This window comes from Mastomys coucha, unplaced genomic scaffold (assembly GCF_008632895.1).
Source record: "Mastomys coucha isolate ucsf_1 unplaced genomic scaffold, UCSF_Mcou_1 pScaffold22, whole genome shotgun sequence".
NCBI lineage: Eukaryota > Metazoa > Chordata > Mammalia > Rodentia > Muridae > Mastomys > Mastomys coucha.
The window spans coordinates 59,326,375-59,336,639 of record NW_022196905.1 but is presented as its reverse complement, the minus strand read 5'-3'; the positions used below and the strand labels follow the sequence as shown (position 1 = coordinate 59,336,639).

At 45.7% G+C, this 10,265-nt stretch overlaps 1 long non-coding RNA gene across 1 annotated transcript in view; it reads right to left on the bottom strand.

The window, feature by feature from the left end:
• Nucleotides 1–2,340, bottom strand: part of LOC116069805 — a 32,317-nt gene extending 29,977 nt beyond the window's left edge. Inside the window, exon 1 of the long non-coding RNA XR_004110146.1 lies at nt 2,226–2,340. This is a non-coding gene — a long non-coding RNA (uncharacterized LOC116069805). The remainder of the gene's footprint in view (nt 1–2,225) is intronic.
• Between the last annotated feature and the right edge of the window lie 7,925 nt (nt 2,341–10,265).

Genomic DNA, 10,265 nt, shown 5'->3' with positions numbered 1-10,265 from the left:
GGTGTGTGTGTGAAGGAGAGGTCAGGGAGGAGGGTGGGGAGGGGAAGGGGAGAATGAAAGAAGGATATGGGTCGGGGCTAAGAGCCCTTTTTTGCAGAAGACCTGGGTTTGATTCTCACTGCGTATGTGGCAGCTCAGAGTTGGCTGTAACTGCAGCTCCAGGGGATCTGATTCCTTATTTTGACTGCCACAGATACTAGCCATGCATATAGTGTACAAACATACATACAGGCAAATACTCATACACATAAAATAAAAAATTTTAAATCTTAAATTTAAAAATAAAGAATGCCTTTAATCCCAGAATATGGGAGGCAGATCTTCGTCAGTTCAAAGTTGGCCTGGTCTCCAGGACAGAGAAACCAGGAGGAGTATGGAGAAAGAAGGAAGTGCATGTACCATGTCTTATATCTTCACTTGCTATAGATCAGGCAGATACTCTTTGTTTCCGGTGAAGTATGAGAAAATAGAACATCAGAAAAAACTAATCGAGCTTGGTGACCAAATAGCCAAGGTCAGGTGCAAACAGCCTGCAGCTGGGACGAGTGGGCGGGGCTGCATGCTAGAGGGTTCCAATCTTAGCCATGCCTTGTGACTTTTTTTCTGCACGGCTTGGTCATTGATTAATAAACAAGGAAGCCGTCTAAATCTATCTCAAGGCCATTACAAGTGGAAACTCTAGAGTCAGGTGGCCTGGCTGTGAATCTGGTTAAGCTACCTGATGTCATTAGGACTCAAGTTACCTAGATGTAAAGCCACCAGGAGAGACCCGAGAGAGGCCTATGCCTACTGTAATCCTAGATCTAGGGAGGAGGGCGCAGGAGCAGCATTGTCTAGAGACTGACGCGGCTGTACAGAAAGACCTTAAAACAAACCAACTAACTAAAAGGAAGAAAGGGAAGGAACAGGAAAAAGAAACAAAAAATGGATTACTAGCATAGGTTGTAGACTATCACATTCAGCTAAAGATAAACCTGAAGTTTTGTTCTATTTGGGTTTCTTTTTTTCTTTCTTTCCCCCGCCCCCCCCCCTTCTCTGTTTGGGTGTTTTGCTTCTGTGTTTATCTATAAACACTTACACGTGCTTGGTGCCCAGAGAGGCCAGAAGAGGGTATGAGATCTCCTGGCACTGGAGTTATAGACAGTTATGAACTGCCATAATTGTCATGTAGAAGAGCAGCCAGTGCTCTTAATCACTGACCTGCCTCTCCAGGCACCCTGACCCCTTTTTTAAAACTTTATTTAATGTGTGAGTGCTCTGTCACATATACATCTGCCTGCCTGAAGAGGGCATCAGATCCCTCATGGGGGCTGTGAGCCACCGTGAGATTTGAACTCTGGACCTCTGGAAGAGCAGCCAGTGCTCTTAACTGCTGAGCTATCTCACCAGCCCTCCCTCTTCCTCCTTCCTTCCTTCCTTCCTTCCTTCTTTCCTTCTTTCCTTTCTTTCTTTCTTCCTAAATTCTTTCTCTTTCCTTCCTTTCTTTTCTCCAATGAGGGGCATTGAACCCCAAACCTTGTACATGCCATATGAACCCAGCCTAGCCTCCTTGCTTTTAAGTATTTTACTGTATCCTATGCACTATATCCAATAGATGCACAATTCATATTTGAACTAGCTTTGAATATTTACTCTAGACCCAAACACATTGTTTGAGGTGTTGGAAAACACTGTCCCAATATTTTCTGTCATTGCAGTAGGCTTTTAGGCCTCTCTCTCTCTCTCTCGCTCTCTCTCTCTCTCTCTCTCTCTCTCTCTCTAGTAAAATGCACATAATAAAATTACTTGGTAGTACTAGAGGGATTGCTCAGCAGTTAAGCACTTGCTGAGGACCCAGGTTCAGTTCCCCCGGGTGGTGGTTCACAACTATTTGTAACTCTAGTGCCAGGAGATCTGATTTCCAAATCTTTTTATTTGTTTTTGTTTTGTTTTTTTAAGAGAGGATTATGTTTTTCTGTCTCTAGCTGCTTTGAAAAGTATAGGGATTTTTTTTCCCAACTCTCCTTTCCTCTCTCATTATGCCTGCAATCATTTTTGCATTAGCATGTAGACATCCATGTGATACTTGTATATTCCAAGATGGAATCTAGGGCCTTGTGAATGTCAGGCAAGAGGCAAGAGCTCCACCACTAGGCTATGTTCCTGTCTTAGTTAGGACTTCCATTGCTGTGATGAAACGTCATGAACTAAAAGCAACAGGGGAGGAAGGGGTTAATTTGGCTTACAGTTCCACAGTGCTGTTCATCTGGGAAGGAAGTCAGGGCAGGAACTCACACAGGGCAGGAACCTGGAAGCAGGTGCTGGTGCACAGGCCATAGAGGTGTGCTGCATACTGGCTTGTTCCTTGTGGTTTGCGCAGCCTGCTTTCATAGAGAACCCAGAACCACCAGCCTAGGGGATAGCACCACCCGTTGTGTCATCATAATGGGTTGAGTTCTCCCCATCAGTCACTAATAAAAAAAAATGCCTTATAGGCTTGCCTCTAAATGATCTTTTATAGATAGATGCATTTTCTTCATTGTCAGAACCCAAATAAGTAAATTAAAGTTGGTGTAGTCAGCAGGGGAGGAGGGCTCATTAGCCATTCAGTGACATCTCAGCGGAGCAACCCTCCCCCCCCAAGGCTGTCTGGACCACCTGTTTGAGTCAGGATTCGCACATCCTTGTTTTGTTTTTAGACAGGGTCCTGTGTAGCCCAGACTGGCTTCAAATTCACTGTATTTCCTTCACCATGTAGGATGGGGGAATGAACGCAGAACATTGGACTTAGCAGTGGGTGTCTTTACTGAGTCATATCACATCTCACACTGGCCTCCTGGTTTTGTTTTTTCGTTTTTTTTCTAATTAAAAAAAGGGGGAGGCAGTACTTGGAGGTCAAAGGACAACTTCTGGAAGTCAGTTCTCTCCTTTCTACCACGTGGAGTCTGCTGATGAGACTCAAGTTGTCAGTGCCTTTACATACAGGGCCATCTTGCTGCTCACTGCATCCTCTTTAAAGAAACCACCCTGCTCCCTCTGCACTGACACTCAACAACAAATGAACAAAGTCAGGTCCTAAAAGGCCAGAAGGCCGAGCATGGTGCTACACATCTTCAACCCCAGGACTCAGAGGCAGAGGCAAGAGGACCTCTGTGAGTTCCAGGCCAGCCAGGGCCATGTAGACTATATCTCAAAAACAAAAGAACTCAACCAGGGTCGGGGCAGGAGGCTTTGTCAGCCTTGATGACTCAGAAGGACATTTTACCACTTTTTTTTTTTTTTTTTTTTTTTTTTTACCACAACTTAGGTTGCAGTGGGAGGTAATTCAGAATGTTGTTTGAGTTTCTGAAGCAAACTTGCCAGCTGCTAATCTCTGGCAGTTTTCTCATGGACCTGGCCAGATGGCACTTTCGGTGATAAAACTGTTCAAAGGGATTTCTATATTTTCTCTCTGCTCTTTCTCAGATATGTACATTTCTGCTCATGAACACTGTTCTTTTAAATCCTAGAAACATTCTATCATAGAAACTGTCAGAGTAGCCCGGAATCATATATAGACCCTGTTTAAACAGTCAAAATCACACATCGTGTGCTTACTTACATTTCGTGGGGAGGAGGGTGAGAACGGGTATCAGTACATAGCCCTAGCTGGCCTAGACCTCACTATGTAGACTAGGCTGGCCTCATACTTGGAACCAATCTTCCCTATAACTCATACACCTCTATAATTCTAGTGGTTTTATATTGAGATGGGAGGCAGAGTTCAAGTCTAGCCTCAGGTATCAAGTTTGAGGCTAACCTTAGCTATATGATGGGGGTAGTGGTGCTGGTGATGATGGTGGTGGTGGTGAATATGTACTAAGTTGGATTAAATTGGAGCTCTGATCTTCCTGGTGAACCTTCAAGTTGATGAGCCTCAGTGTTTCCCATCTGTAAGGTAGGAATTGCCATGTGTAATTCACGTCGTTGAGAATGAGTCTATAGACGGTATGGTAAGAGCCCAGGTCAGTGCCTGGCACTCAAGGCACTCTGGGAAATCCAAAGCAGTTAGCCCATATCTGGCTCAGATCCAATGGGATGAATACAAGGATTACATTTTCATTTTTGTTTTTCTTATATATCCCAGGCTAGCTTCAAACTTGACTTCCTGATCCTCCCACCCCTGCTTTCAGAATGCTAAGGCTGCAGGCATGGGGCACCCTTTCTAGCTTACGGAGGGCTGGAGATTGAACCCAGTGTAGACAAATGACCCTCGCTTAGCCTGCCCTTCCTCCACAGCTCTACCCAACCCCTAACTGCTTTTCTTCCCCTCTTCCTTTTGGAGATTTTCCAAAAGGTAAACCTCTCTAAAAGCTCTTCTTGTGTGCCTGTGTGATTCTATGCTAGAACAAGCATTTTATTCGCTGAGCTATACCTCCAGCCTTTGTTTGTTTGTTTGTTTGTTTGAGACACGGTCTCACTAATCATTTTTAATAGCAGCAGTAAGAGGCTTTCTCGTGACACAGCTAAGCCTTCCTGCTTCAGACTTCAGAACAGAAAACACGGTAGCGCTGTCAATCCCTCTGCCTCTCCTTGTGTCTTTCTGGTCCTAACCAAGTGTAGACAAATGATCCACGCTTAGCCTGCCCTTCCTCCTCAGTTCTACCCAACCCCTAACTGCTTTTCTTCCCCTCTTCCTTTTGGAGATTTTCCAAAAGGTAAACTTCTCTAAAGGCTCTTCTGTGTGCCTGTGTGATTCTAGGGCAGGCACCCAAGGCCCTAAGCAAGCAGGGTAGGCTCTTCACCACTGAACTATATCCTGCCCTAAACTTGGCTAACAGACCCTCTTCCTCCACAGCTGTAGCGCCCACCTTTCAATGCACTCAGGGGCAGAGAACTAAATAAATGCGAAGGGAGAAAATATGATGATCTGGCTTCAAAGTTGACAGAAACCTGGATAGAGGCTGAATTTGAACTCTTGCTTCCATTTCACTATAAACCCACTCAGTGTTGAATTAGAACATTGGTCCCATGACCTAAATCAAACAGCAAGAGTTGTCATGTGATTTGAACTGCCTATGAACTGTTTTGACCTCCGTTTCAATCCTTCCTTGCTGGGAGGCCTGGGGCAGGCCATGTACCCTCTCTAAGCCTCTATTTCTTCATTTGCAGGTTGACTACAAGAGCTCAAAGGGCTGATATGTGGGACAGATGGGTGCCACCTGCTTGTCCCATGACAGCCTCTTAATGCCAACCCTCCTTTCCTTTGCATGATTGCCCCCCCCCACTCCCACTTCTTTTCTCTCCATCTTTTTAGCCCTTCCTGGTTGTTTTTTCATGTCCACCACCAGCATGGCTGATCTCTGATCACTTTGCTGGGCCAGTTCCCCATTTCCTAGGGTTGGTTGTTTGTGCCGTTTCTGCCCAGCAGGGAAGGCCCGCTTTCCTTCCCCTGGCTCTAGAAGCATGGGTTTTGTTTGTTTGTTTGAAGTCTCACGTTGCAGGATGGGCCTGCGCCATCCATTCCTACTGCCCGGAAGTCTGTAGAGGGCTCTTCCTTGGCAGTAAGCATTTAAAAGCAGCCCACAGCAGACTTCAGACAGTCAGCTGAACCAGTGTGTGAACCCCGACCCTGGCTGCTGCTCACTAACTGCTTTGGATTCCTCTACAGGACTGCATCCCCTTGGCGATACTTACTCAGCCCTCAGCTGACAACAGGGCTGGGTTTGACCATCCTCCAGAGATAAAACCTAAAAACACAGCTGCTCCCTCAAGGACTAATGGCTTCTTTAGATGCCTGAGTCTTATCTACAGTCATTTCATAATGTGGGCCCTTGGATTTGGACTAGCCCTCGGGCCTAACTTCTTTTCACACTCTTGCAATTTACTCTCTGGATTCCTAGGCACGGCAGCTTGGAGAGCAGCCTAAGAAGGAAGGGGTGGGTCCCTGTCCTCTAAGATCATGGTGGCATGCCCTGTGGGCAAAGCTGAAGAGCTCTCCCAACCTCTTCTCCAGGCTTGAGAAGAATTCCCCTGGCCCAGGACTGTGGGTCAGGAATAGGGCTTCTGCCTCCTTTCTGAGAGCGTAAGGGGGTGGGGGTGGGGAACAGTGACGTCAGGGGAGTCCTTTATTCATTCGTCAAATATTTATTGGGCTTTTACTCTTTATAAAGCATCCTGTTGCAGCTTCGGTTTACAAAGATGAGTAAGTCATAGTTTCTAGTGAGAGCAAAGTCAAATACGCCCACATACAATCATAGCTAGAAGTCTATGCGAAGCCCAGGACCTTAGCGGAGGGAACTGGGTGGTTGGGACATGATGTCACAGGAAAGGTGATGTCTTCAGAACCTTCCAGAAGGAGCTCAGTGCTGGAGGTAAATCGTATAAGGGCCAGACTGGGAAGAAAAGAGTTGTTGATTTGGATCCCCAGAAGCAGGTCTGAGGAAAAAATATTTTAGTGCAGTGGCTCATTTGGTGACGATCCTTGGAATCACCATCACACTTAACTTGGATTGTGATTTTCTTCTTCTTCTTCTTCTTTTTTTTCTTTTTTCTTTGTTTTGGAGACAGGGTTTCTCTGTGTAGCCCTGGCTATCCAGAAACTCACTCTGTAGACCAGGCTGGCCTCCAACTCAGAAATCCACCTGCCTCTGCCTCCCAAGTGCTGGGATTAAAGGCGTGCACCACCACTGCCCGGTGTGATTTTATTTTCTTGAGCACAGTCTGTGTTGAAGGGAAATAGCTAAGAGTCAGGTTCATACTCAAAGCTCTATTCTCCTTGGCGTCCCTCACTGCAGCCTGGAAGGTCTGGGCAGGGAGGATATGCTGAAGTGTTTGTGGCGCCTGTTCCTTAGCTGTGTCCGAAGCTGGGCACAGAGGACACTTCCTTCCTTTGAGTAGCTCCAGCAAGCCCTCAGTGCGCCTCTGCCTGACCCCCAGCCCCCTGCAAGGCCTCATGCTGGTACTGTAACTTTGGCATCATCAGAGGTGCTTGGACTTTCCCTTCGGCCTTGGCCAACTGAGCAGCCTAGCCCCTCTCCCTTCATAGACGGACAGCGGTTTCTCTGGTTGCCAATGAGAGTAAGAAACTTTTCCCTGTCATGCAACAACAGGACAGCTTTCTGAGGTGGTTGTGCGGCCTTTCCAGAAAATCCCCATGGAAAAAGGAAATATTCTAATAGCAAACAAGGGGGGAAAACATCCAAGGGCCTAAATTATTTCTAGAATGGAGCTACACACCCAGCAGTTCTGGACACAGACCTCAAGGTCAAGGGCGTCTGGTAACTGGATTTTACTGTCAGAGTCCATGAAGTTATCTGGGGAGGTCATTCACTCCACTGTGTTACTATAGGGACAACTAAACTTAACTCATTGAACAGCTATACTATTCAAATGTCTTCAGGTAAAATGTCTTTCTTGGAAATAACAGACTATATAGATATCCCAGAAAATCCTTTCACAACTGAGGAAACCGAGTCAAAATCAGTACTCCAACACTAGACCTTCTGTCGATGAACTCTCCTCAGTCATTCATTGTTTGTTTCTTTGGTTTTTCAAGACAAGGTTTCTCTGTATAGCCCTAACTGTCCTAGAACTCACTCTGTAGACCAGGCTGGCCTCGAACTCAGAAATCTGCCTGCCTCTGCCTCCCAAGTGCTGGGATTAAAGGCATGTGCCGCCACCACCCGGCTCCTCTGTCATTCATCAAACATTGCTTTGGTACTTATCCCAAGGACCATTGGTTGAAGCTGGAGAGAAACGACTTTGGTAAGGCAACGCCTGCTCCCCAGGGAGGGTCTTAATGCAGAAATACTACTATTTAATTAACTAGAACCCATTGTCACCAATGACACAATAAAGGTATATTCAAATGCATCTTCAGCATCCAACTTGGCAGCACATATACTAGAATCAGAACCATACTGGGAAGATAAGCATGGATACTTCACAAAGATGTCACGTAAATGTGTGAAATGTTCAGATGCATCTTGAAGGCCTAGGGCCCTTCCCCATCCACCCATACAACAACCAAATAAATAAATAAATAAAATGAATAAGGTACTAGGGCTGGGGCTGTAGCTCAGTGTAAAATGCCTTTCTAGTGTACACGATGGCCTGGGTTTAATCTCCAGCATCTCCATCAACAAGAGTGCGCTGGTCCTTAGACTGCAAATGCTCCTTCTGCTCCTGTCCTCTGCGTAGTCCCCTGGGTTTCTACTTGGCACATTGTGACATCATGTGAATCCCTGAGTTTTACTGTAAAAACAGAAAATGCCTGTGACTCCTGGCAGTGTCAGGCTATTACTCCAAAGAGTTCTAAGGAGAAGACTGAAGACACTTTTCCCTTTCTGCTCCTGCAACCTTGGAAACACTGACACCAGGCATGGCATGGAACCACATACTTTAAGAAAAACAAACCAAAAAAGAATACAGGAAAAAAGAAAACTATAGTTCAAGGTGTGTTGTAAACACAAACTTGCAACATTAACATTTTTTTTTTTTTGAGAGGCGGTCAAATGAACCACTGGCTTATGGATACTTGCCACTGCTGGAATAAACAGTTATGTTTATATCGCAAGATCTGAGGGGAAAGTGACTCTCAGGATAGGCAGTGAGAATAAATTCCACTAATGCAGCCAGGTGGTGGTGGCACATGACTTTGATCCCATCACTCAGGAGGCAGAGACAGATGGATCTCTGAGTTGCAGGACAGCCTGGTCTACACAGTGAGTTCCAGGACAGCCAGGGATACACAGAGAAATACCATATCTTAAAAACAAACAAGCTGGGCTTTCGAGATGGCTCAGCGGGTAAGAGCACTGACTTGCTCTTCCGAAGGTCCTGAGTTCAAATCCCAGCAACCACAAGGTGGCTCACAACCATCCGTAATGAGATCGGACGCCCTCTTCTGGTGTGTCTGAAGACAGCTACAGTGTATTACGCCCGAGAGAGCAGGCTGGAGCAAGAAGAGGTCCTGAGTTCCATTCCCAGCAGCCACATGATGGCTCACTGCCATCTGTACAGCTACAGTGTACTCATACACATAAAACAAATAAAAAAAAAAAACAACCAAGCAAGCAAACAAACAAAAACCTCTCATCAATGCTTCAAAGTTCTTTCCAGAATCCTATTTTGATGCCGGGCAGAATAGATCACGTCTGTGATCACAGCACAATGGGAGCTGAGGCAAGAGGACTGCCTTAAGTTCAAGCCAGTTTAGCTATATAGAAAGTTCTAGACCAACCTGGACTTCAACAGAGTGAGACCCCGTGGAGCAAAACAAACAAACAAATAAATTGGGGTGAGACTAGTTGCAGAATCACATACTTGTACTGCCAGTACTCAAAAGACAGAGAAAGGAGATTGCCTCAAGTTTAAGGTCTTAAAACAACAACAGAACACAACACACAACACATACATACACACAAACACACACACTGAAAGGAATTGGCCATATTCTTCAGTAGAGTAAGCTTGGTGGCCCACACCTATGAATACCAACACCCAGGAAGTAGAGCCAGGAGGAAGTAAAACCAGGAGGACAAGGAATTCAAGGTCATTCTCAGCTACATAGAGAGTTGGAGGCCAACTTCTGCTACATGAGACCCTATCTTAAGAGAGACAGAGACAGAGAGACAGAGAGAGAGAAGGAGGGAGGGAGGGTGAGGGGAGAGGAGAAAAGGAAGAGAAGAAGAAAGGAGAGGAGAGGAAAGGAGAGGAGAGGAGAGGAGAGGAGAGGAGAGGAGAAGAGAAGAGAAGAGAAGAGAAGAGAAGAGAAGAGAAGAGAAGAGAAGAGAAGAGAAGAGAAGAGAAGAGAAGAGGAGGTGGACTCAGGGACTGAGGGTGTAGCTTAGTGATAGAACATTTGCCTGGCATGACTGAGGCCCTGGATTTGTTCTTCAGAATTTGAGAATAGACTGAGGATGGAGAATTGAATTTGAGCTGGTGGTAACACATGCCTGAAATCTCAAGATCTCTCTATGTAGACTGAGCTCTCCTAGAACTGGTAGTGCCACTGTCTCTGGATATTCTGTGTGTGTGTGTGTGTGTGTGTGTTGCATCTCCCCAGGAAAGGTTTTGTCAGACAACAGTTGCATTTGAGGTTCTTTTTGAAACACACCTTTGATCATGTTACTTCATATTCAAAATCTTGTCACTCATTCATAAGACTAAAGATCGTTCACCCTTCAAATCTGTTACCTGTCTAGTCCCAACCTACCTCCAGCTGTCAATCCTGCCACCTCATCACACATCGACCTTCTATCACAGAAGATAACGATGATGTTTTCGACGTCATCCGCCCTGTC